The 24,845-nt window shown below is 47.2% G+C and overlaps 1 pseudogene; it reads left to right on the top strand.

The window, feature by feature from the left end:
- The window catches only part of LOC142460924 (putative ATP-dependent RNA helicase DDX47 pseudogene), a 31,993-nt pseudogene extending 8,116 nt beyond the window's left edge, over positions 1-23,877 (top strand).
- The last annotated feature ends 968 nt before the right edge of the window (positions 23,878-24,845 follow it).

Genomic DNA, 24,845 nt, shown 5'->3' with positions numbered 1-24,845 from the left:
GTAGAGGTGGTGGTGGAGGTGTAGTGGAGGTGGAGGTAGTGGTGGTGGTGGTGGTAGAGGTGGTGGTGGTGGTGGTGGTGGTGGTGGTGGTGGTGGTGATGGTTATGGAGATGGTGGTGATGGTAGAGGTGGTGGTGGTGGTCGTGGTGGTGGTGGTGGTGGTGGAGGTGGAGGTGATGGTAGTAGAGGTGGTGGTGGAGGTGTAGTGGAGGTGGAGGTAGAGGTGGTGGTGGTAGAGGTGGTGGTGGTGGTGGTAGTGGTAGTGAAGGTGGAGGTGGTGGTAGTAGAGGTGGTGGTGGAGGTGTAGTGGAGGTAGAGGTAGAGGTGGTGGTGGAGGCGGTGGTGGTGGTGGAGGGGGTTGTGGTAGTGGTGGTGGTGGCAGCTGCCTTCAAGCTTATCCCCTCTCATAGACATCATGTGTGGCAGCAGTGCCTCTCCATAGGCTTTGCCAGGCTGTGACCTCTCCAGAGCAGATCACTAGGACCTGCCACTGTGAAGCAGCCAAGTAAATTCAAACCACCAACCATCATACCCCAGTACTCCTTGTCTATATTATAATTATATCTAACCAAGGTTTGCTGCCATGAATCTCATTTTGTTCCATCAAATTGTCTACAATTTTACTTAATGACTGCATACTATATTGGCATTCCATACTATTGCTTCTGATTTTTTTTCTTAAATGCTTTTTGGTGAACATAATTAGAGCTGATTTCATCTATAGTGTGTGTTTTTTCTAGACTTAAAAAAAACAGTTACTGTTGAGTTGATACCAAGTTATGGGGAGCCCATGTGTATCAAAGGGGCTTTGGTGGCATTGGGAGCAAATAAGGCTGCTAACCTCAAGGTCAGAAGTTTGAGCCCACCAGCAGCTGAGCATTCTGTGAGAGGGTGGGGGTATGGTGGGGGATGCAGGAGCTGGAAGTAGGGGGTGGGAGAGATGAGGCTTTCTGCTCCAGTAAAGACATCCCGCCTCAGAAATCCTAAGAAGCAGTTTCACTCTGCTGTCGAGGGTTGGGTTGGGTTGGGATGGGTTCAGTTGGGTTGGGTTGGGGGCACGTGTATCGGAGCAGACCTGTGCTCACCTGGTTTTCTATTGCTGATCTTTTGGAAGTAGATGGTTAGCCTTCTCTCCAAGGAGCCTTTGGGTGGATTCAAACCACCATTTTGTCAGTTAATCGTTGAGCACTTAACTATTTCTTCTGAAGGCGGCATTTCCATACGTGGGTCTTAAAGTTTGGCAGTCGCCTGTCTGTTCAAAGCAGATATTATACCTTCACCCACAGGTCCATGTGGTGTCTTCCCTGAATCTCTGGACTGCACAGCCAATTTCAACTTGGCAAAATCGGTCCTGAGCTTGAGCCCATTGAGTTCAATCTGAGAATCCAATTCATTTGCATCATCTTAGCTGGCCTACAAATAGAACTTACGGTTTGTTTTTATCTGGGCCCATTCTGCTATCAACTACAAACATCCCAGGTGGCTTGCATTTTTAAAAGCCCAATCTGGTTACAGACAACTTCCATCCTAAGGGCTTGTTTTGTCTTTGCATCCCTCTCCAGTGAAGCAGAGGGATCATCCCAGCTTCCTCCTGGGTTAGTTACTGTGTTGCAGAGAGCATTGCTCTGTGGCCGGGTATTCTCCTGTCTGTGGGCCTCTGCATTAGTCCAGGTGGACTAGAGAAACAAAATTCATAGACACTCGTATGTGTATAAGAAAGAGTTTTATGTACAAGAGCAATTACACATTGAGAAAACATCCCAGCCCAGTCCAGATCAAGTCCATAATTTCGATATTAGCGCATATATCTGATAACAGTCTATAAATTTCTCTTCAGACTCCCTCAACACATGCAATGACGCCGAATGCAGGAAGATCACAAGCCAATGGGTGGGAAGTCTTGTGGATCCAGTGGTGATATAAGCATCGCAGCACTGGCAGGGGTTTCTCTGTGGCTTCTCTGGCTCCAGAGCTCTGGCTACAGCAACATAGCTCTATCAGACTCATCATCACTAATGTCTCGCAGGAATGAGCATGTGTCCCGCCTCCAGCTAGCTATTTATCTCTTTAGCGCCTCCAAATGAGGTCATCAAACTGCAACCTGGTTGACAAGCTAGACTCCACCACTCTCCACTCTTAAGTCTCAAATTGACAACAGATTATGTAGCACCCACAGCTTCTATCATTAACTTCCCTCTTAGAATCCTTATATCACTCCTAATCATGTAGCAAGTGTAATTTTCATACTGAAAAATAGTATTCCAGCTTTTTAAAATATGAATCAAGCATTCGTCACATGCCCCCACTATGCACTGGGTCTTCGTACATATATTTCCCACGAGAGTAAGACTAATGCAATGCTCTCCAGGACTGTGTAAAAGGAAAAGCTTTGAAAATGAATGCCCTGGTATGAAGAAGGAGGGGGAAGGAGACAGAAAAGGAGGAGAAGGAAGAGGACAAGGAGGAGGACGAGGACAAGGAGAAAAGGAGAGGCCCAGAGAACAAAACTGTAAAGTGCTTTTATAACACAAGGCACTCTGCCATGTCCTGTGAAAACCCAGGATACGGAGCTGACTCTGCAAAAGAGATAGAATAAGAAGGGATTTGTTTACAAGAGCACGTTAACTTTTCCTAGGGATCTCCCTTGGATTTCTTCATATAAGATTTCCTCTTTTCAGTTATCCTACATTAAAAATTCTTGGTAGAGCAGTGGATTACGCATTTACCTGCTGACCACGAGGTCAGCCGTTCAACTCTACTAGGGGCTCTGCAGAAGACAAAGGAAGCTTTCTATTGCCCTAAGGAGGAGAAACCAGTCCCTAGAGAAGAGCAGCATGCTTGGGAAAGTAGAGGGGCAGCGAGAAAGAGACAGGCTCTCAATGAGATGAATTGACACCGTGGCTGCAACCATGGGTTCAGGCGCAGGAAGGGCGGCGAGGGTGGCACGGGGCTGGGCAGTGCTTCCTTCTGATAGACACAGAGTTGCTCCGCATTTGAACCTACTCAGTGGCTCCTGTCGACAACAACCCGGAGGAGCTCTCGCTGCATTAGATTAGGCATTGGGCTGCTGCGACCTGTGAGGTCAGCAGTTTGAAACAACCAGCTATTCCTCAGAAGAAAGAGGAGGCTTTCCACTCCCGTGAAGAGTAAGTAGTCTTGGAAACTCACAGGTGCAGTTCTACTCTGTCCTACAGGGTTGCTTTGAGTTGGAATGGACTCAATGGCAGTGGGTTTGAGTTTGAGTCCTGTAAAGATGTCCCGCCACAGAAACCCGCCGGGACAATTGGCTCAGTCCTACAGAGTGGTTCTGAGTTTGAATCGGTTCAGAAGCAGTGAGGTGACTTAGTGCCATTGGAACCTTGGTACCTAATGAGAGTGCCGTCCTCCCCCCAGCAGATGCTCTGTACATGCACACTGAGATTACTCTGTGTGTCCTGGACATGCGCACACACTTATTTTTAAAAACAACTCGATGAATTATGTGATGCCTGTAAAATGGACCCAAGAGAAGAAAGTGGGCGTCCATCCCTCATGCTAGTGTCATGATTGCTAGAGGCTCATGGTGGGCACTTCGTTAAGCAGCATTCTGAGGCCTTACTGGGGACGAGCAGGAAACCATGAGCAAGCAGCAAGGCCTGTCACCGGGTCAAGAGGGGAGGGAGCAGCATGAGGGCTGTTCAATTTGACCCTTGGGTGGCACGTTGGTACCTATCAGCCAGGCCACTCATTCCTCTCAGGAGCTTGATTGCCTAGGCTCAAATGCCAATTCCCCCATCCACGAGTTGCATGAGTCTAGATAAGTCATTTAACCATTCTGTGTCTTGATTTTCTTAATAACTGTAAATCAAGGCTAACCAAACCAAACTCAATGCCAGCAAGTCGATTCCAACTCCTATAAACCCCATGGGACAGGGCAGACGATCTCTTTCTGGGAGTAGAAAGCCGCATCCAAACACATTGCCATCAAGTTGACTGGGACTCATAGGGAGCCCACGTGTACAGAGTAGAATTCCTCCATGTGGCAGCATTTTCTTGGCTGTCATTTTTACAGCTGCAGGTACCATACCTTTCTCCCATAAAAAACAACACTAGGCGGGTTCAGACTGCCAACTTTTCGGTCAGTAGCTGAGCATAAACCATGTGTGCCACCCAACGACTCTTGGGATAGCGATGTGTATTGGGTAACATCGAGTTGGATTTGACTCACAATGACCCTATGCACAACAGAACAAAACACTGCCTGGTCCTATGTCACCCGCAAAATCCTCCCTGTGTGGAAGCACTGTGTCCGTTCATCTTACGGAGGGTCTTCCTCTTGTGTGCTGATCCTCTACCAAGCGTGATGTCCTTCACGGATGGGCCCTTTCGGATAAGATGCCCAAAGTAAGTTACAGCCATGCCTTACAGCCACTGCTTACAGCCACGCCTTACAGCCACTGATTACAGCCACTGCTACTTGGCCTAACGGCTACCCTTCAGTAGCCATTTCCAACTAAGAGTGATGCCCACTATTTAAGGGGAAGGGGAGGACATATGGAGAAAGGCGGGGAAGAAAGAACCAGTCCACTTTTCACGCAGGAAAAGCCATCCACAGTTGGTGGCAGGGCATCCCTCCAGCAGGGGACTGTGAAACAGAGATGCTGACCCAGGACCGAGGTCTCTAGCCGCCTCTGTGCTCCTGGCCAACAGGGTCGTTTTCTGCCGGTCGTATCCTGCCCTGACCCAGGCTGAGAAGCCCCGCGCAGTGCCACCGGGTAGGGAATAGCCAGAATTTGGTGTACGCTTGGCTCCTGAGCAAACCATTGGTGGTTTGAGTGCCCTTAGAGGGCTGAAGATCTCCTTCCTAAACTCAGCCTCTGGAAATCCAATGGAGCACAGCCGTGCTCTGACAGGCCTGGGACGGCCGCGAGTTGGAGTCAAAGAATCGACAGCTGGTTGGTTTGCCTTGTTGCTGACGATCATAATCTTCTTCATGCTCCCATAATCATTTCCTCATATTCCACAAATGAAGAACAGTTAGGTGGATCAAACTCTTTAGGCAGAAACTAATCCAAGGAACTGAGACAGATCCCAAACCTTCTCTTCCCTCTCGGTTGCTTTTTAATGTCCCTGGCTCCTCCTTTCCCTCTCTTTGTTTTTTAATGAATTATGTGCTCATTTTAATTTGAGAAGAGTGACAGAAAGAAATAAAGCTAATTGTGTTCATTTAAGAAAACGAAGGATTTGAAAAATCAATGAGCACCACTCCTGACTCATATTGCTGCTGTCAGGTGCCTTCCAGTCGGTTCCTGCCCATAGCGGCCCTGTGCGTGACGAGTTCCTGCCCATAACGGCCCTGTGCATGACAGGTTCCTGCCCATAGCGACCCTGTGCATGACGGGTTCTTGCCCATAGCAGCCCTGTGCGTTACGGGTTCCTGCCCATAGCGGCCCTGTGCTTGACAGGTTCCTGCCCATAGCGGCCCTGTGACAGGTTCCTGCCCATAGTGGCCCTATGCGTGACGGGTTCCTGCCCATAGCGGCCCTGTAAGTGACGGGTTCCTGCTCAGAGTAACCCCTATGGGTTTCCCTTTATGGAGTAGAAAGTCTCATCTTTCTCCCTCAGAGTAGCTGGTGGCTTCAAACTGCTGACCTTGGTGCTAAAAGGCCAATTCATAACCCATTAGGCCGCCAGGGTCCCTTTCATCAGCTACAAGCACCTCAAAAAAAATGAATCGAGTCCATACTCCAGTGGTTTTTCTCTTATCTCCTATCCTTGGTTTTGGGGTTGTTTGGGGTTTGGGGGAATGTTTGTTTTCATATTTTCTGGTCATTGTCTTTGTTTTATTTGTGTATGTTTTACAGTTTGAAGTATGTTATATATGGAATAGCAGTGGCAAAAAAAACACTTTACTTTTTAAATTTTATATTAGGATTTCAGGAGCCCTAGTGGCTCAGTGGTTGAAGAGCTTAGCTGCTAACCAGACAGGCTGGGGTCAAACGCATCAGCTGTTCCCATGGAGATGGTTGTCTTGAACACCCTACCGAGCAGCTGTCCGTCCTACAAGCTGCTGTCAGTCACAAGTGACGCAACAGCAATGGGGTGGGGTATTAGGACTTCAGCATTTGCCTGTGCTGCTTAAATTTAGAAGATATCATTTTAATAGTTGAATAATAGTCTGACACACACATAACAGACACACATTTTGAACAATAAAGCTTCAACTGTGTCTTTTCTGAAGATCGTGTCTTTCTTGCTGCCACTGAAGCATTCTCAGTTGATAGAATTCATAGCATATTTTGTCCACTAGTACATGAAATGTCAGATCAATCGCATTTAAATGAGGCATGTGTCCACCTTAGAAATTAATATTTCAAAATAGTTCCATCCCGTACACCTCAGTGATGCTTCCATTAAACCAGAGGCAGAGAGGTGAGGGCCAGAATCTAAAAAGTAACTTCTAGTTTCTGAAATCCAGGCTTTCAAGATGATTTCAAAGATTACCTTAAGGTTAACTTTATGAAATTTCAAGCTAATAATTTTTAAAGGGAGCTATAAAGGGACACATTGTAGGACAGCCAAAACAGAAAGCTACACTGATCACTGCCCTCCTAGCACAATTTCAGAAGCATAGATTTTTTTAAAGGAAGATGCTTTATGATTTTCCCCATATTCTATCTGTGTTCTTTGTTTCCAACAGAAATCCTGATGGCTCCAGTGTTTCAAAGCACACCTTCCTTGAAAGAAAGGTAATAGTGCTCTTTTCAGATACGTCCGCCAGAAACATGTACTGAGGGACGCTGCTTGAGGGGTCTTTGGGGGGTTGAAAGCAAGGGGTGGGAAGCCTTGAGGAGAAAACCCCCAGAGTCTGGGGAGCTGAGAGAGGTCTCCTGGGATTTTACTCAAGAGCCTGGCAACACTATGCACCTCTGCCACTTTGCCATTCCCATGATCAACCCTGGGAATGAAGAACTAGCAGGGAGGAAAGAGGAGACAGTCTAGAATATGAGCACCCCAAAAAAGACAGGCGAGAGGGTCTGAGCTCAAGAGAGCGAGCATGCCCAGTGTGGGGGCAGCTGGTGGGTGAAGAGATGAGTGGATGCACGATGCCTAAAGGAAGTCACTTTCTACCCAAGAGCAGAATACACTCAGGCATACTTTCTAGCTCTGAATTGTGCTCCTGCCACAAACCTGGGACTTGCTAAGCAGCACATTGACAGGCAGTTTCCAGAGGTTTAGGCCAGGTTCAGAAGAGGCCATGGAACCAGGGTTATCGTTGCTGGTATCAGATGGATCTTTACGGAAAGTAGGAAATAACAGAAAGTCTGGTAATCTCCTTTCCAAAAAAAAAAACCTATGAATGAAATTCTATTCTGACACGTATGAGGTCGCCATGAGTTGGAATCAATTTAACAGCAACTATATTTTTAATAATTCAAGTGTTCTTTGATGATAAAAATGATGCATATTTTTATTCCTCTAGCATTGACTTGTGAGGGTGTCATGGTCATGGGTTGGGTTACAATCCACAGGCAGCGGTTCAAAACCATCAATCCGCTCTGTGAGAGAAAGACAGGGCTTTCCATTCTCGTGGATAGTTACAGGCCTCATTCCAATTCTGTAGAAATGATTCCACAATACACAGGTTGACAATATGCTACCAAACTCATTTCATGAAGCAACTCTAATTCCTAAACCAGGAAAAGACATCACTATAATTGAAAATTACAGACCAATATCTCTAATAAATATAGATACCGGAGGGAGGGGAAAAAAAAGAGGACCTGATGCAAAGGGCTTAAGTGGAGAGCAAATGCTTTGAGAATGATTGGGGCAGGGAATGTATGGATGTGCTTTATACAATTGATGTATGTATATGTATGGATTGTGATGGGAGTTGTATGAGTCCCTAGTAGCATGTAAAAAAAGAAAAGAGGAGAAAAAAAATGATTAGGGCAAAGAATGTACAGATGTGCTTTATACAATTGATGTATGTATATGTATGAACTGTGATAAGAGTTGTATGAGCCCCTAATAAATTGTTAAAAAATATATATAGATATATATAGATATAGATATAGATATAGATAGATACCAAGCAAGATCTTCGATAAAAATCTTAGTCGAGAGTTCAAGTAAGCATCAAAAAATAATGCATCACGATCACGTGGTATTCATACCAAATATGCAAGAATGCTTTAATATTAGAAAAACAATGTAATACATCACATAAGCAAAAGAAAGAGCCATATTATGATACTAACTGATGTAGAAAAGGTATTTGATAAAATTCAATGACCATTTCTGATAAAGACACTCAACAAAATAGGTATAAAATGGAAATTTCTCAACATAATAAAATCCATATATATGAAACTAATCACCTGCATCTTACTTAATGGAGGGAAATTGAAATCAATTTCTCTTTGAATAGGCACTAAGCACGGCTGCCCTTTATAGCCCTTTTAATTAATATAGTTCTGTAAATTGTAGCTAGAGCCTTAAGTCACCAAAGAAGAAATAAGTAAACAAAAAGAAGTAAAACTCTTTATTTGCATATGACATAATCCTGGATAGCGAAAGCCTCGAAGATTCAACTAACCCATTGCTTGAACAAGGTGTAGCAGACTACAAGGTCAACATACAGACATCAGTTGGATTCTGGTATATTAAGGATAATGATGCCAAAAAGATAGCGAAAGCGCAAAATGCCATTTACAATAACTGCACAGAAGATACACTATTGAGGAATAAATCTTACCAGAGAAACAAAAGGCCTATGCAAAGAAAACTTTAAAATACTCCAAGAAATGGAAAGGAATTTACACAAATGGAACATGTTACCAAGTTCATGGATAGTAGGGAGGCTAAATATTGTGAAAATGTCAATATTACCAAAAATACAAATTCAATGAAATTCCATCTAAATCCCACCACAATTTTTCAAAGAAATGGATAAACTAATTAGCACCTTTATGTGGAAAGAAAGAAACCTAGGGTAAATAAAACACCATTTAAAAAATACAAAGTAGGAGGACTTTCACTCCCAGACCTTCACGCCTACTATATAGTCACAGTAATCATAACAGCCTGGTATCAGTACAATAGATATGAACGCCAATGGGTTAGAACTAAAAACCTAGAAATACAACCAAGCACCTATAGACACCTCATTTTTGATAAAGAACTAAAGGCACATTAAATGGGCAAGAGATAGTCTTTTTACCAATGGTGCTGGAAAAACTGGGTCTTCGCCTGCAAAAGAATGAAAAGGGCCCTACCTCACACCATGGACTAAAAAAACCCAAAACTCAAGATGGATCAAAGACCTGAATGTAAATCACACATTTACTAATGCCATCAATGAAAAAGTAGGAAAGGGCCCGAATACAAGGCATGTACACACTATTGAACATAATGAAAAATATCCACACTATAGAAGACAAAATAAAGAACTGGGGTCTTCCAGAAATACATTTAAATGACAAAAGGATTCATCAAAAACCTTTTTTTTTCATGAAAAATCCATTTTTTTCACTCACACATTGGGAAAAACTAGTAATAATACATCAGAGGAGGGGTTAATCTCCAAAATCTACAGAAAACTACCACATCTTAACAACAGAAAAAATACAAGTAATCTGATAAAAAAATTGGCTGAAGCCATGAATAGACAGTTTACCAAAGCTGACACATAGAAGCCCAGCGACCATGAAGAAATGTTTGAGGCTCTAAGACTTGACAGAAGCAGCCAGCCTCCTGTCTCTCCTACAAAGCAACTGGTGGGCTTGAACTGCCAATGTCCTTTCAGTTAGCACCTAGCCCTTACCTGAGAGCACCACTGTTACTGACACACAAAGGGAGTTGATCAGTGTAGCAGTGGAGGGCCCGGTCAAGCCACACTGCTCCTGCACAGTCAGCTGTGTGATACAACACCCAAACCAAACTACCTCTGCGCCCAGCAAGTCACTCCCCAGAACAGAAGGAGAGAACCCCACGGGGGGCGGGAGGGAGGTGGTTCTTGGCTATCCTCTTTATAGAAAAGCCTGGTGGCATCAAGAACTGAACTCTTAACCACACAGTCAGCTGCTGAATCCACCGGAGAGAGAGGTGCCTGCTCCCCTACAGACAGATGTCCTTGACGAGTAGACTTCTGTCGATGAGTAGACTGGGTGGGCTTAACATTAAGTGTGTACACACATAGGGGAGACAAGTGCGGTAGCATGCACTTAATTGGACACTCTCAGCCTAGTTTGTATTCAATCCTCACTAACCCCGGCCACGTGCTTTAGACAACCAGAACTTTCGACTCTGTCCCTTCGAGGTGCCCCGCGTCCACACCGGAAGGATTCTATTTGGAGTTCCCAGTAAGCAAACTGAACTCTAACTTAAGTGCACCGGGTAGCAGATAAAAGAAATGCTCCCGTGTGTCTCCGGCTGAAATGCAGAGCCTGTGAGAAGACACCGGGGACTATTTTCCCAAGGGTATGGATGTGAAGGTCATTGGACTTTGGTTCAAGTCCTTGCCTGGAGCGTGCCCGGTACATGGCAGCTGGGGTGACCATGTGCCTCTGTGAAAGGGCATCACAGATAGCTCCCCCTCCCTCCAGCCCTCATGGTCTGTGTAGACAGTGCCCAGTCGCCTACGTAGGGACTACAAATCAACCATCCATACATTGTGGTCTAAACAAACTGTCCTATACATGCAAACTTCCTTTCTCTCGACAGCACTTTAAATTCTATACCAGCCGCTAATGAGTAGTAATAGCGAGAGAACTGCCATAAGCCCCGTGGGGATCACTGTAATGGCCTTTCATAAAATAACCTCAGGACAGACTGGGCTTTCTACTCCCGTAAAGGGCTAAGTCTTAGAAACTCACAGGGGCAGTTCTGCTCTGTCCTATAGGGTCTATGTGAGTTAGAATCAACTCAATGGCAGGCAGTTAAGAAAATAATAATGATATGTTTTGAATCATTATGAACCAGGGACATAAATAAACCACAGATATATGTATGGGTTTTGAGCTCACACTGAATCATAGCCCCAATCTATGAACAAGTACTTCTTATGACCCTGCTCAATCATGAAGAGATCACTCAAGATATGGGTGCTGTAGCAAAGTGTGGTGAAGAAAGCAGTTGGTGCCTGGCTACCAGAGGGAAAAATAGCATCTGGGGTCTTAAAGGCTTGTCTTACAACAAGCAGCCATTGAAATGAGGCGTCAGCTAAGTCTACGCAGAAGCAGCACACCAGCATGTGGGATCCAAGAACTGCAAACAATAAAATCCAAACCCAGAGGAGGAACCGTAGGAGAGCTTAAATCCTGAACACCCGGTTTGCAGAAGGCTGCAGATGGCAGTGACAAACCCGTTGCAGGGCCCCCAGGCAGCTGAAGCCTCCAGTGAATCCCCCTGACTGGGGACCCGGAAGGGAAAGGCCTCGTCAGCAGAGCACATTGCAGGGTGGGTTACTGACGCCTTGTCATTGTTGTCCCTGACTCCCTTCACGATGCACTATTGCTCCAATTGCTGACATTTCCTCCTTCGTTTCGGATCTCAGGGTTGGTGGTGGTTTTTATGCCTCTGTTGTTGGGTTTGTTTGCTTACTGTCTTATTTTGCATAGTGTTCTGTATATGAAATCCAGATTAGGTAAACCTATAGAGACAACAACTAGACCAACAGATTCAAAGGGACATAGCGTGGGAGGCTGGCAGGAAATCGGAGCTAAGCACAATAAGTATAAGGGGGAAAAATGCCCTGGAATTGGTCATGGTGACAGTCACTCAGCTCTTATGAGTGTGATAGGATTATTGAAATGCATGAGGTGTGAATGATATGTCTGTGAATTGCTAAAAATAAAGAAATTCATTTTTAAATAAATACTTTTTTTTTTTTTTTAAGATTGACAGTCTCTGCCCTATCAGTCAGAATCAATCCAGGGCCATGGGTTTGGCTTGGGAATCTTTACAGAAAGCCTGTCTCCCAAGATACTGCTGGGAAGGTTCGAACTGACAGCCTTTAGGTTAGAAGTCAAGTGCAAACTGTTTGCGCCATCTCCTGCCTCAGTTTCCTCATCTGTGAAATGAGGACAGTAAGCACGCCAGCCTTGCAGGGGTGAGGACCAAGGGAGCACTAACTCGCGACAAGTGGGTAGCATCGCAGGCCGTACTCAGGAGGTGTTGCTGGGTGTTTCTAGAGTTCTTTCTGCTCCCCACGAACCTCCAGGTGGGAACCTTGGCATTCCGAACAAGAGAACCCTAATTCAGGTCCGCATTGTCCCAAAGGCACACACACAGTCCATCGTGTCATCTGTAGTTCAGCTGTGTATCTGTTCCCCATGGCCCGGCAGAGCTTTGTGGGGATCAGAGGTGCCTTGTGGCCTTCCCTGATCTCCTGGACTCTGATTTGCATCCCAGAGTCCAAGTCTGGGCCCCAGGTGTTCTGAGAGGCTTGGATTTTCCTGACATCAGGGGCCAAAGAAGCGGAACCCTCCACAGGCCTTTGAGGAAGTGCTGTGTTTTTATTTGTTTAGGAAGGGTCTGGGGAAGGGGACCAGATATGTCAGACCTATGCTGGCCTCTTACACACAGGGAAGTCGCCAGCCGCCCAGGCCTGGACCCATCCTCCTCTTCCATTTCCACCCACACCCCTGAAGCTCCCCCACACATGAGGCAGGGTCCTCCTCCCTTCAAAGTGGCTCCCAAACTCAAACTCCCAGCCGTCGAGTGAATTTTGACTCATAAGGACCTTACAGAATGAAGGCGCAGAGAGCCTCGTCTTGTGCCCTGGGAGCAGGTGGTGCATTCAAGCTGCTGGTCTTGTGGCTGGCAGCCCACCGAGACCTCAGACTATCACAGCTCCCGGGCCCTCATGTTAACTGTTCTTCACAGAGCCTGTTTGCCCCCGCTGCCCGGTGCAGGGGCCGCCCTAGCGCCTGGGCAAGTGTCTCCAAGGCCCTCTACAGCCTCGAGAGGGAGCTGTACCAATGTAATGACGAGAGCGGTAGCCAGAGGTGCCACCACTAGGTCAAGCCAAGGCCCTGTTTTGCTCAGCAGCTTTGCCTCTCACAGTCCTTCCGTAGGGACCTACATGATCTTGCTGGGTCCCGGGGGGCGGGGGGGGGGGGGGGAAGCAGGACAGATGTCCCATAGGAGAAAGAAATGGCAGTGCGTGTCGGGCTTCCTGATCTGGCCTATGGAGCTTGATTCCTGGCCTCAGAGGAACCGAGCAGGCGGGCATTTTTCATTCCACTGGACCTAGGACCCCTTTGTAACAGCAGCAGCCCTCAAAGCCTGCCCGGGAGCATCCTCCACCCAGTCCCAGACCCTTCAGAAGCAGAAGAGCTTCTCCACAATACCTGCCTGTCCGAACCTTTCAGAACAGCCTCCTCCCTCGTCAGCCTCCTCACTCAGGGTCTCAGGCTCCAGCCCTTCACTCCCCACCCCTGAGGCAGGAAGGTTCTGCTGGACTGAGCGGGGCTCTGGGTCTGGAAGGATGGAGAATGTTGAGCACATCAGCCTGTCCGTTGTGGCAGCCTGGCCTTGTGACCTCTGAAGGCCATCACAGATCCTTTTGCGTTTAGTCAAACAGCCTTGGACAGTGTTCAGCTCAGTTGCTAACACACAGGTGAACACACAGGCCTAGGTTCCTACATCCGCAAGCTGGTCCCTTGTTACCTCTCGACAGTGCCAACTTGGGGAGGTGGGGAGCAGTCAAAGTCACTGCATTTCACATGCCATAAACCGGGGTTCCTAGCCTGGTCTCTGTCTGGGGAGTTGACCCACCCCTCTGCTTCCTCCCACAGGTTCTCAACCACTAGCAGTCTCAGAAGCTCCTCTACTTTGCCCCTTTCTGGCTCCAGAATCATCAGCGAGTATTCCCTCTCCATGCCATTTTCTAAATTCCACCTCAAGGAAGATGGAACTTTGATGACCTTCGTAGATCAGAGCACTCAGACAGAATGGCTCTACGAGAGCCATTCGTGTAAGGAAATCAGCACAAAGCCGGCCAGCCCACCACCGGGCTCTCCAGGGCCTGGTGAGCAAACAGTGGTCTTGTGGCCATGCGTTTCTATTAACTATCATGACCAAGTATAGCCTCTCATGCTACTGTTACCATGGCACTTCCAGGGAAGGAGGGTGTCTTGACATTGAAGCGGCTTGGGGGTAACAAGTTAGACTCTCCACCTAGCCTTGTCTCCCTGGCTCTTGCACCCTTACAGGGACATTCAGGTGCAGCACTGGAAAGAGGAGTCAGATGGGTCATGCAGAGACGGCTGATACGACACACAGTTCCCTAGGCACACAGAGACTTGGGTCACCTGTCAAGCTGCCCTTGACAATGAGGAATAGGACCTGTGTGCCGCAAGCAGGGCGAGGGGAGCTCAGTTTCCCACGCTTCTCAGGGACTGGGCCTGCCGCATGAGCCTACTCACCAAGCAGCTAGCCTCAGGCCATATATCCTAGGAGGGTGAGACCCTGGCCCCAGAGGTGTTTGCAGAGTTGACTTAATCAGCTTCTCAAGAAGGGGACCGACCAGACGGGCCTGCACTCACAGCTCCCACTGTGTCAAGACAGCACTTTCAGAAAATGACGCTGCGCACGTCTGCATAGAAAGAGCAGAAACCGACTTTGGAAGCTGGTCTCTCCTACCGTCTTTCCTTTCCCTCCCCTGCACGCTCATCAGACTTCTGGAATTGCTCTACATGAATTCAAGACTATTTCCCTCGGGGACATGGGTCAGTTCCTGTGCAGATTTTACCCCTTGGCTCCCGCGGGCAGGGGGTAGGAGCAGCACCCAGATCATCAAGTAGAAAGTGGTGAGTGGACCTCAGGCCACCCTGACACTCTGTCTCTTTGTGGAAAATGTGTGTGGCCACAACAGGGAGACACACCGTAAAGTTCAGCAAGATTGCCCTGAGGGTATCAATCCTCTGCCCAATTTACCCCACTGGCCCGTGACTCCGATGTCCTGAGGACAGGACACTGGACTGCATTTCTCCCCACTGCTAATCATTGAAATCCAGCCTGGGGGTGATGGAGCCGCCATTGGCCCAGAGGTGTATCCCACAGCTGGAGTCTTGGCAAACATTAGATTTCCCAGTCCCTCACTGCCCGCCACCACTCCCCCTGCCTGCTGAGGTTTGCGGCTGGGGTGTGATTAAATGGCATGAGGATCTGGAAGCCCTATAAGAAAAAACTAGGGAGCCCGGGCACAGGTAGAGCGGGCCGAGAACGCTGCAGTGCCCGCCACTCGGGGTGAGGAGCACTACTTTACTTTTGTCAGCATGTGACTCGGACAGAGCCCTGACAACAGGGGGCACTTCAAGGTCAGTAAGCCCAGCAGCTTGGGTCCGTCTCAGCATTTATGTAAATATTCATCAGCAGGATCGTGAAAGCCACTTACTGGGTAATGACACTAAGAAGTGCCAGTGCTAAGCTTGAAGGGATACAGAAGAGGCTGAGGGAGAGGCCAGCCAAGCCGTGCAGACGATGGAAGACCCATCCCCAGAGGCAGACCCTGCTGAAACCACAACTTCCTCTGTCCTGCTCTCCCGTCCCACCCCCACCCCCCTCCTTTGGTCTTTAAATGTAATTTCTAGTCTTCATGTCACATCTAAATTTTAAGCACCCTGTATATTTGGTCTGGGCAGACTTGTGTGTGTTTTAGATACTGGATTCTGTAAGGACAATGATTAAACGTAAAAGTGGTAATAATTGACCTGGTGTCAGTTCCCCCTCAAGGCAGCCCCATGTGTAGCAGAGCAGAACCATGCTCCCATGGCAGTCAATGACTGGTGTTTCAAAAGAACTTGGCCAAGATTCTCTTCTCCAGTGCCACTGGCTGGGTTTGAACTACTAACCTTTCCATTCGTAGCTGATCACAAGCTGTTGGTATCGTGTTTGGTAAAACTGGGCGCCCACAGTCAACATCTCCATCCAGAGCCTGTACGGCTGGTGTGCTGGGGAAGGTGTGGTCTGTGCGGGAGCCTCGGGGCCAGGGCCTTCAGCAGGCAGCCCCAGGTCAGCATGGAGGTAGTGGCAGACAGAGATCTGAGAAGCAAGCAATTGCCTAAAATGCATGGAGGAGGTTTCTCTTTCTCATCTGCCTCCTCTAGCCACTTCTCTGTCACTCCCATCAAATGACTGGGTGAGACCAGCAAAATAAGGTGTAGTGGTCTCTAATCCAGGTCCGTTAAACCACTTCTCTGGGTATAAGCTAGGTATTGCAGAAGCAGAAACAGAGATTCCTGTGACGGCCAAGAGAGAAGAGCCACCAGCAGAGCACCTGGGAAGTCGCTGCCGGAAGGATGCAGGCAGCAGAGGAGCCACAGCGCGGAGAGCCTGGGCAGCGAGGCAGAGCAGCCAACAGGCTTCCTGGCGCACCGATGCACGGGGGAAGAGGATAAGGGACCAAGCAACCATGAGGAGAGTGAGGACCAAAAAGGGATTGGGCTGCTGGCTAAGGAGGGGGGTGGCTGTAAACCAAAGACTGTATTCTTAATGCTTTCTGATCCTCGCTGTGGCCGTGGAACAAGATGAACACCTTAACCCAACGCCCCCACATGAGGAAACTAAGCAGCAAATGCGCTACAGAAACCCTCTCCATGAACAGAGAAAACGCTGGAGCCCTGAATCTTGATGTGTGTGGACAGAAGGGGTACAGTGAGTGGATCCCCTTCACGACCCAGGAGACTGCTGGAACAGATGCTGAACCACCCCTGGTTCCCCAAGGGTCCCAAGGGTCCCCAGAGGGGTCACAAGCACACACATTGGCCAGTGGATAGGGGATGGAATCCATGTAGGAGGTTTTTGTTCTCTTTAAATATTTTTTTCTGCAATAAACCAGTGGAGCGTGTTCAAAGAGCAAGGCCTATATTCACCCCTGCTGTTTGTAGTGTTATTAGCAATAGTCTGAGGCTCACAAAGCAGGCTGGGACTTGACATTGTTTCTCTCACTTTTCTACACCTGGGGAACTACACAAAAGGGTATAGACCACCCATCCTCCATTGCTCTCCTGGCTGAGGTGAGAGTCTGCCCAAACAGCACCCTAAGGCGGCCAGCCAGCACGGATTCCCCACTGCGGCAAGATTCCATGAAAACGGGAGTGCCAGCTGCACGCTCCCTCACTCTCCCCACACTGCTGTATGTGGCTGAGGTGAAAGGCCACCCAAACAACACTGCAGGGGCGCGGGTCACTGTCTGTGTTTGCTTGGTGCTTTGGGTGTTTCTATAAGTACTTTCTCACTCCACTTGATGGAGTCCATTGTTGCCACATGATCCAGTCACCCTCCCACCTCTAACAGTGGCATCCCAATGTCGCGGAGACAACAGACCAGCCCATGAAGAAGCCAGAAGGGCTAGCCCAAACTAGGGACCAATAATATACAGATACAAAAAGATCTCCTGAGAAAGAAAAGGCATTGAAACACCCAGAAAAGAACATTAGAAGGCTGTTCAGATATTTTCAACGACTCTAGAAGATGACTGAGAGAGCGAGGATGGAAAACTAATGAAAAAAATTAGAAACCATACCAAAAAATAGAAACTCAGAAGATCAATACTAATACAATACACAATCCTTTAACATAGCAAAGCAGTAGAAGTGAAGCAATGGAAAGCCAAATCAATGAGTTTCAAAAGACAAATTTCTTGATTCCAATCTTTGAAAAGAACAATCAATTGAAAAAACAAACACTCCAAAGAATTATGGTTAGAGACTATCAAAGACTATAACTTACATTGCATTGGTATTCCAGAACAGGAAGAACAAAATCCGCAGAGAAAATAGTCCAAGAATGACTGGAAGTAAACTTCCCTAACACCACAAAAGAGGACAAAACATCCATTCCAAAAGCTGAAAGAATTCCAAACAGGATGGACTCCAGAAAAACGTCACCACGATTTATTACAGTCCAGCGCCCTGACAAGGGAGTGTCCTCAGAGCATCTCCGGGAAAGAGAATACTTATCTACAAAAGGGACTCAGAAGGAATGGCTCAGATTTGTCTCAGCACGCATCATGGGTACGTAGTTAGGGTACGTATAAAATGCAGGGGAAATTTTCCAACCAAAAATCTTATATGCTGAAAACTTTCCCCTCAAATATAAAGAAGAAACTAGGGTATTTCCAGATAAGGATGAATTAAAAGAGTGTGTAAAAACAAGATCAACCGTACGAAAATACTAGGGGAGTTCTTTAGACAGAAAATCAACAGCAGATATCAGCCTGAGATCAACATAATAGACATGACCAACCAAATCTAACTTAAAGCAGCATTCCCCCCTCCCAAAAGAAAAAATTTACAAGATTGAGAATAGGGAGCCAGTGATAGCATTCAATAATTCAATCATATTTTAAAAGTGTACAATCATCAACCACTACAATCAGTACTAGAACTTTTTCTTTCTTGTACTCATTGTTATTAGCTTCCCATCTCCCCTCAACCTCCCCTGCTGTACCTAGAAAACATTAAGCCAGTTACTGCCTCTGTAGATTTGCCTCTCCTGGATTTCATCTACAGAAAAACATAGCCCAAAATAGCAAAAAATAAAAACAATAATGAAATAAACCACCAAAAAAAAGCCTTAACTAAAAAAAAAAAAAAAGCTGGACACATTAAAAACTAGAACAAATTTACAATAGGTCAAAGGGAGACCAAATGATCAGGTGTTACACCTGCAACAATCCACTTTCCGCAGCACTGTGCATGCTGACAAGGTCACTCTCTTCCCTGGTCTATGGTCAGAGGGAATTCACTGCAGGGTTAATCCACATGGGTCCCCCTTCACTTTTTTTTAATGAAATAACTTTAAAATGGGTCAAAGGATGTTACATTTTAACCTGATTGCCTCTACCATAATGGAGTTTACAATCTGTCTGACGGCAAGGCTATCATACCCTTCCATTATGGCCAGAGGGCATTCACTGGAAGCTTCATCCATGTGGGGACACGTAAATGGATTAGGGCTTCCACTGTCCTCCATAGCCTTCTGCAAACTGGCTGTTCACAATTTAAGATCTCATACCATTTTCTCCTTCAGATTCGGATTTTGTTATTTATAATCTTTGGATCACACAGACTGCTGTGCTTCTTCCATGTGAGCTTAGCTGACATCTCACTTAGCTTCTCATGTAAGACAAGCCTTTAAGACCCTGGATACAATTCTTGTTGATAGCGGGGCACCATCTGCCTTCTTCACCACCTTTACTCTGAAACATCAGGATATTACAGCCCAATTTCTAAGACCACAATACTATAAAATTAGAAATCAATAATAAGAAGATCAAGAGGAAAAAATCAAATTCATGGAAACTGAACAGCACCCTGCTTAAAAACTACTGAAGAATTAAAAAATGAAATGTTAAAAATCCTTGAAACAATGAGAACAAACATTCAACTTACCAAAATGTATGGGACACAACAAAAGCAACACTCAGAGGGCATTTGTGAACAATAAATATAATTGCAAAAAAAAGGGAAGAACTAAAAATCAACATTTTCACCCTACACCTTCCATAAGTAGACCAGCTCTTAGGAAGCCCGTGGAGCACAGGCTCTACTATGGCCACGTGGAGCCACACGGTCAAGCTGGTGCCATGGCAATGGGTTTGAATAGCCTGGAGCGTTAAGGAATAACCTGACTCACTGCCATCGAGTCAATGTTGACTCATAGTGAGCGACCTCTAGGACAGTCTAGACCTTCCCACAATTTTATGTTCAGTCTGAACAAGGAACAATCTGACCTCTGAATCAGGAATCGAGATCTCATTGGGAAGCGTAAAGTTAAAATCATCAATGGCTACCCCCTTTTGCCTTTCAACAGCTATTTCAACATCTAAAAAAGACGACTCCAAAACCTGACAAGAAGTCAGGTTCCCAAGGTAATGTTTATTATTTTAATGATATACAGAAGTTACTAGGAGCCCTTGAGGGGAAGTGGTTTTAATTTGAGCTGCAAACCGCAAGGTCAACAGTTTGAAACCACCAGTGCTCCACAGGAGAAAATTCTACCTGGTAAAGAGTTAGTCTTGGAAACCAAGAGAGGAGGAAGTTCTATTCTGCCCTACAAGGCTACCATGAGTCAGCATCCACTCAATGGCAGAGTGTTTGTTTTAGGTTTTGTTTGTTTGGGATTGGTTTTGTTGTTGTGTGTGTTTTTCTTTTTTTTGGTGGAGGCGTTGTTTGGGGAGATTTTTGGTTCTACAGAAGTTACTAATCTATCTGGGAGAAAGTAAGAAACACAGAATGTTTATGCACCCAGTCAAGGAAATAATCTGATGGTTTCAGAAGAGGCAGCTTTAACCGAGGCCGGTGGCCAAGGCAACACTTCTGGTAGTTGGCATCAGGGTCATGTAAGAAAGTGAGCCCGCAGCTAAAGCACTCAGTATTCTGAAGAAGCAGAGCAAGACTTGTCAGCAGAGCGGGACGGAAGATTACGGACTGCCTCGACAGGCATGCCTGCTTTATGAGCGCTTCTTGACGGGCCCTGCCTTTCCTGCAGACCCAAGGTTTGTGGCAGCCCCGCATCGAGAATTGTGTCTGCACTCGGTGCCACTTTGTGTGTCTGTGTCACATTTTGATGATTCCCGCACTATTTGGGATATTTGTTTTCAAGACTATTGCCTACTTCATCGGTACCGTGTCACTTCCATACGCACTAAGAAACCAAACCATGAGACTTGCTTTGTTGTGATATTCGCTTTATGCAGTAGTCTGGACCCAAACCCGCAATATCTCCGAGGTCTGCCTGAACTCGGCTCATCAGATGACACTCACTGCATGCTGAGCAGAAGATCAGGAAGAAGAAACTCTAGTGGCCAAGCTGAGATGGGAACAAAGGCAGGGAGTCGGTGCTGGTTGGGAATCCACAGCCTCTTTCCCGAGACCTTTGCTCTTCACCCTGGGTCTCCCAGATCTTTAGGAAATGGTTCCACCATGGACTCCCTGGGGGGCCTTCACTTTCCCATGGCCCATTATCAATTTCCCTAATTTTTTTCAGATGACACTGTCATGGATGTGGAAGAAAAGGAAGAAAATGGTAAGTCTAACATACTGTTTAAATCATTTTATTGGGGCTCTTACAGCTCTTATAACAATCCATACGTACATCCATTGGGTCAAGCACATTTGTACATGTTGCCATCATCATTTTCTAAACATCTTCTCTTTGAACCTTTAGTATCACCTCATTGTTTTTTCCTCCCTCTCTCAGGAACCCTTGATAATTTATATTTTTTTCATGTCTTATACCAACCACTGTCTCCCTTCACCCACTTTTCTCTTATCCAGCCCTGGGAGGGGGTGGTTCATGTATGTTGATCATTGTGACTAGTTCCCCTTTCTCCCCACACCTTCCCCTTCCCCTCCTGGTATCACTATTCTCATTATGGGTCCTGAGGGGTTACTGCCCTGGATTCCTGTGTTTCCAGCTCTTATATGTACCTGGTACATGCTCTGGTCTAGTCAGATTTGTAAGGTAGAATTGGGGGCGTGGTAGTGGGGGGAGAGGAAGCATTAAAGAACTAGATCAGCGGTTCTCAACCTTCCCTATGCCGTGACCCTTTCATACAGTTCCTCATGTTGTGGTGACCCCCCAACCATCACATTATTTTCATTACTACTTCATAACTGTCATATTGCTACTGTTGGGAATCGGGTGACCCCTGTAAAGGGTCATTTGACCCCCAAAGGAGTCACGACCCACAGGTTGAGAACCGCTGAACTAGAGGAAAGTTGTCTGTTTCATCAGGGCTATACTGATTCGTCTCTTCTTTGTGACCCTTCTGTGAAGGGATGTTCAATTGTTTGCAGACGGAATATGAGCCTGCACTCCACCTCACTCACATTGATATGGGCTTTTGTTCTGGGTCTTTGATGCCTGATCCCTGATCCCATCGACACCTCGTGATCACACAGGCCGGTGTGATATTTTCTCATATATTTTTCAATGGCCATAGTCCCTGCAGAGGGTAAAGAAACTAAAGAAAATGGCCCAGCAAGTGGGTCCCTGACTGGTCCCGCTAATTTGCACCAAGTCCTAGAAAGGCCAACCCATCAACTCACTGGACACACGCCTGACATGTGTGTGCCGAGGACTTCATTCCTGCAGGAGGGGGCAAAGCAAGAACAGAGAGAGGGCCTGTGGCAGGGAAACAGGATGACTGAATAGCAAGGTTTTAGAACCACTTAGAGATTGACTGATGCTCATAGCAACCACCGAACCTACCCTACCCGGGATACTCCCTTGCCGAAGGGCGTCCACCTGTGGGCTGGTTCATGGGCAAGGCCAGCCGGTCACATGGCGGGCTAGTCATGCACACTGTCCCCCTCCATCCTCACCTATCCCCTGGGAATGTGCTGCCCACCCAGCGCCACAAACACACAAACAGCTCACACTTCTCTCCCACCTTCAGGAACTGCTGGGCTATCAAGACAAACACTGGAGGAGAGGCATTTGGATGGGGGAAATTAAGATGAATCTTTAATCAGACAGCGGGAGACACGCTCCACTTACCAAGCGCACGGGACCAGGCAATTACCTGCATTAGGATGAGTCCATTTTTCCCCATGACCTCAGCCAGCAGTGGAGAAGGAGGAAGCTAAAACATTTAAAGATCTGGGTGTGGCCCGTGTGTTGTGCGAAACCTGTGACCAGTTGGGATGGAAGCAGCTCACGAAGATCCAGGTGGAAGCTATTCCTTTGACTTTGCATGGTTGTGATATTGTTGGGCCGGCAGAAACGGGCTCTGGGAAAATGAGGGCCTTTGCTCTGCCTGTTCTAAATACCCTACTGGAGCCGCCCTAGCGTTCCTGTGCCCTGGTTCTTCCCCTGACTCGGGAGTCGGCCTTTCAGATCTCAGAGCAGATTGAAGCTCCGGGCTCCTCTTGTGGAGTACAAGCTGCCGTGATTGTAGGTGGAGTTGATTCAATGCCCCAATCTCTAGCCGAGAAAACCACACGTGGTGATAGCAACTCCTGGTCGACTATTGACCATTTGGAAAAAACAAAGGCTTCTACTTAGGAGCTCTCAGATACTTGGTCATGGATGAAGCTGACCGAATATTGAATATGGATTTTGAAAGAGAGGTTGGTAAGATCCTCAAAGTGGTGCCCCGAGACCGGAATCCGTCCCTCTTCTCTGCGACCATGACCAAGAAGGTACAAAAACTTCAGCGAGCACCTTTGAAGAATCCCGTGAAATGTACCATTTCCTCTAAACACCAGACAGTTGAGAAATTTCAACAATATTGCCTTTTTATTCCCTCCAAGTTCAAGGATACCTACCTGCTGTCTATCCTAAAGGAGTTGGCTGGGAACTGCTTTGTAATATTCTGCAGCACCTGCACCAATCCTCAAGAGAACCGCTCTGCTCTTACGGCATCTCGAATTCACTGCCCACCCCTGAGACAGAGGGGCCGGGCCAAGCTCCTAGGGTCCCCAACAAATTCAAGGCAAAAGCTCGTTCCATTCTTGTGGCCAGCCGAGGCTTAGAGATTCCTCATGTGGATGTCGTGGTCAACTTTGACATTCCCACCCATTCCAAGGACGACATCCATCGCGTGGGAAGAACGGCTTGGGCGGGATGGGGGGGGAAGTCTAGTACTTTGGCCACGCTGTGTGATGTAGAACTCTTCCAGAACACTTAAGTGGGAAGAAGCTGCCTGCCTTTCCCACACAGAATGAAAAGGCTTTGATGCGAACAGAACGTGGGATGGAGCCCAAAGGTTTCCCCGAACGGAGCTAAGGAGAACAGAAGAAACGCTCACCAGACGATGCTGGGGACAGCGATGACACAGAGGGTGCTGTCTGTGTCAGGAACAAAGCGGCTGGAGGGAAAATGAGCAAACGGAGAGGCGTGAATCCCTGTGGTGGAGACTCTGCAAACGGGCGCTGAAGAAAGGACTGGGGCGACAGACAGCCTTCTCACACCAGCATCTGCGCTCCGTCCAGTCCTCTGTGCGAGTCCTGCCGTGCTGATGTTTGACTGTTGGTGTTCTTCACCCTCGGTCCTCTGCTCCTGAGAGGTGCACCTCTGACCACTTCACCCCCTTGACCATTGCCAGCACAAGCCAAGGACTGCGGTGGTGAGCCAAATGAGCTGTCCTCATAAAGGGGAGGACGCCTCTCTATCTATGGTCCTGCATATCGCTTGGGTACAGCTATCAGAGGATGATATTCAAGTCTTCTCAGCTTGTGCTTTATTAGCGCTGATGTGAAATAATAAATTTGCATAAATTTAAAAGAAAAAAAAAGGAGGGAACTGGGGTGCTGTGGGACTCAGTGGCCAAGCCCTGGGTGACAGGCTTCCACGCTACCCTGGCCTGACACTTTCTCACCACCTCCCTCAGGAATAGCGAGATCACCATGTCACTGGAAAAGAAGGAACGGTGGACAGAAATCCTCAAGAGGAAAGTTGCTCCGGAGAAAAGCTTTGACTCTGGCACTCAGTGCCGGTTATAACTAAGGTTAATGACTACATTGCCTAGACCACCTGTAAGTTCGCTGGGCGGGGTCAGAGCCACCAGGCTCACCTTTTCCCTGGATGTACATCTACCGCCTTCTTGTCTGCAGTAAGAGTGGATTAACCAGTAAAGCCGTGCACGTGGGCAATTCAAAGGATGGACCTGTCTTGAGCCAGACTCTCAGTGGTAGGCCAGAGTAGGGGAGGTGGCTGGCCTTGAAGCTCTGCTCCGAAGTCCCTCCAGCACTCGCCAGACAAAGCTTCCGGATGTTGCCTTGACTTCCCACGGACTTCCGCTGGCTTTTCCTGAATTGCTTTTCAAAATGTCTCCTGCCATCTCCACAGCAGACAGTCTGGGTCAGTAGTGGGTCATTGGGCAGGAGCTTGAAGCCCTCTTGCCT

Source organism: Tenrec ecaudatus, chromosome 11, assembly GCF_050624435.1.
Source record: "Tenrec ecaudatus isolate mTenEca1 chromosome 11, mTenEca1.hap1, whole genome shotgun sequence".
NCBI lineage: Eukaryota > Metazoa > Chordata > Mammalia > Afrosoricida > Tenrecidae > Tenrec > Tenrec ecaudatus.
This window is presented reverse-complemented; position numbering and strand designations above follow the sequence as displayed.